This window comes from Populus euphratica, unplaced genomic scaffold (assembly GCF_000495115.2).
Source record: "Populus euphratica unplaced genomic scaffold, PopEup_1.0 scaffold456.1, whole genome shotgun sequence".
NCBI classification, from domain to species: Eukaryota; Viridiplantae; Streptophyta; class Magnoliopsida; order Malpighiales; family Salicaceae; genus Populus; species Populus euphratica.
Genome location: NW_011500260.1, coordinates 137,194 through 140,417, shown reverse-complemented (window position 1 = coordinate 140,417; position 3,224 = coordinate 137,194). Strand labels below are relative to the sequence as shown.

The 3,224-nt window shown below is 29.3% G+C and overlaps 1 long non-coding RNA gene across 1 annotated transcript; it reads left to right on the top strand.

Moving 5' to 3' along the window:
* Nucleotides 1–259: 259 nt before the first annotated feature.
* Nucleotides 260–708, top strand: LOC105112834 (uncharacterized). The gene is made up of 3 exons (XR_839842.1): nucleotides 260–330; nucleotides 422–521; nucleotides 624–708. It is a non-coding gene; the product is annotated as an uncharacterized LOC105112834 (long non-coding RNA).
* Nucleotides 709–3,224: the final 2,516 nt, after the last annotated feature.

Genomic DNA, 3,224 nt, shown 5'->3' with positions numbered 1-3,224 from the left:
ATATATATTCAAGTGCATGTTCAATCTTAAAAAAAAGGTTAAGAACAAGGCACATGTTGAGGCGTCAATATGTGAGGCCTAAATTGTTGAGGAGATCTCAATATTTATCTTATACTATTTCAAACTTCATTTGAGAAGGAGGATCAACCTTGTTCCACGGCATGATGATGGTGGTGAAGTGTCTTCAAGTATAAACTTGTCAATATTCTCCAATCTTAGACGATCCACAGCTAAAAATATTGTAAAGGGAAGATATTTATCTGAAATAGAATTCAGACAAGCACACAATTATGTCCTATTTAACTGTGATGAGCTAAGACCTTTTATTAAGTAAGTAGATGTTCGACATAAACTTTGTCAAGAGTGTATTATTTATGTTTTGTGATATTATAAACTTATATAATTTAGAACAACCATGTAGGCAACATCAACGATACTTATTGTCCAATAACTCACAGCTGACTGAATCCCAGATCTTTCAATTACAAGATAAATAATTTACCACATGGTTTAGAACACATGTAAGTCCTATCACAAACTCATTATCTCTTGCAATGTAATTAATTATATGTCAATATTACATAATATTTGTTTATTGATTTTTATTGTATTTCATATATAAGGTTTATCAAATGGGAGGTAGTGCTACTATTTCACTATCTTTACTAAGCCTGGGACTTGAAAGAAAAGTCAAGTGCTATAAAAGGTATTTTGTTAATTAATATATCTTTCATACTAAAGAATATGGGCATGGAAGAAAGACATACAACAACAGTGTTTGTATTAAGGGATCGACTTCTAGTGAGTTTGAAGTTGACTACTATGGTAGATTGAAAAAGGTCATCGAACTACAATATCATAGCAAGCAGAATAGAGTATTTTTATTCAAATGCTATTGGTATGACATAACTGACAGAGGAATCAGAGTAGATCCTCACTATGGTCTCGTTGAAATCAACTAAAAAGCTAGACACCACAACGTAAATGACGTCTTTGTTTTTGTAAAGTAATGCCAACAACTTTATTACATATACACCCCTTCCTTTAGAAAAGACCGATCAAGAGTTGATTAGTTATCCATTTTAAAAACAAAACCCAGGGGTCATGTCGGGGTTGTTCAGGATGAGAACGAAGACACAAGTGTGATAAATGAAGTCTTTCAAGCTAGTGAGTTGGTTGAACTATACCAAAGTGTTTCTTCGATTGACTTCAAAGAAAATTTGAATTTTCATATTTTCAACGATAGTTTTGTTGATATTGACGTAAAGGAGTTAAATACTATTTTGAGCTCTACTTGTGGACTACAGAATGTTGATGAAGAAGATGATAACCACGTTGAAGAGTGCGATGAAGCTGATGATAACAATTCAATTGAGGATGAAGATGAAAATTCTAACGACTAAACATTCTGTAAAGCATTATTTTTATAATGAAATATTTTGGAATATGAGATATTTATTCTTCTTTAATTGTCAGCTCCTATTATTGTGTTGTGTGTGTTGTAAGTTTGCAATTCAAGATTTTGTGTAGGAGGATAGATAAAAATACATGGAGCAGCTGTAGAAATATTGGCAGTTTCGCTGACGGTTACGCCGATGGCTTGGTACCAGCCGGTATTTTACTGAGAGTTAGAAAAAAATTACAAACTTGTGCCACAATTACTTGCGGGTACACTGACGGATTAGTACCTGTTGGTATTTTACCGAGAATTGAAAAAATTACAGACTTATGCCATAATTACCGACGGGTACACTGATAGATTCACCGACAAAAAGTGCAAATCCTAAAGCACACGCCTATCAGAGGCGTGGTTGGTCAACAAATTTAGTAATGAAATTGTTGGCGGCATTGTTTCCAATGGATTGGCTGACAGATCGAAAAGTCAAGTGGGATTTTTGAAATTTTTGGTGCGAATATCAATTTATTATCGATGAAAATTACTAACAAAATTTAATGCCACTGATCACAATTAATGGTCCGTCAATAATACAGTTGGAAAAAATTGGTATATAAAACCCCCCTCCCACTATTTGGTTCATTTTTTCTCTTAGCTCTTAACTCTATTTCTCTTCTCCTCTCCATTTGAGTTTAGTTTTTGAAAGAGATTTTATTGTTTCGGTGGTAGTTTTAAACATATTAAAAGGTATGTAATCTTTTTCCTTTATCTTTGTATTTTTTTATTTTAATTATGATTATTTTTTTGGTGTTTTTTTTTTGTATATTGTTTGTAAATAAAATCTTAAAATCAACACACTATTAAGGTAAATATTTTTTATTCCTAAATTTATTTTGAATTGATGTAGTGTTTTTTAGTTTTGTGTATTGTTTGTTTTGTATTTAGGATGTTTTGTGTAGTGTTATTTAGTTTTTTCATTTTATTTATTAATTTTAGGATATTATTGTTTGTATTGCAATAATTATTATTGTTGAATTTATGTTTTAAATGTGAATTGAAATATAGAAATAAATTTAATTAGTTTATATTAATTTTAGGATATTATTGTTTGTTTTGCAATAATTGTTATTGTTGAATTTATGTTTTAAATGTTAATTGAAATATATAATTAAATTTAATTAGTTTATCTTAATATCAGGATATTATTGTTTGTTTTGCCATAATTGTTATTGTTGAATTTATGTTTTAAATGTTAATTGAAATATAAAATTAAATTTAATTAGTTTATCTTAATTTTAGAATATTATTGTTTGTTATGTTGTTTCTTATTTTGATTAATTTTAATTGTTATTTATGAATTTGTATTGATGGTAGTTGAAAATCTATAAACATTGAATTTCTATAGATGTTAGGTTGTATAGAGTTGATTTTGCAATACTTGTGTAATTATCAATATTTATAGACATGAAAACTGTGAGTAGTTTCTAATAGAGGGGAGGTGCTGTCGAATTTTTTTTTAATAATTGAATTTCTATAGATATTAGGCTGTATATATGATGTTGCTGGAGATTATATGAATTGTGGTTATTGTAAAGATTGCAGGTTTGAAAACTGTGGGTAGTCTCCAATATAGAGGAGGTGCTGTCGAACTTTTGTTAATGATTGAATTTCTATCGATATTAGGTTGTATATATGATGTCGCTAGAGTCAATTGGATTGTGGTTATTGTAAAGATTGCAGGTTTGAAAATTATAGGTAGTCTCTAGTATAGGGGAGGTGTTGCTGATTTTTTTTTTTAAATAATCAAAGTTAATTATATAATAATTCA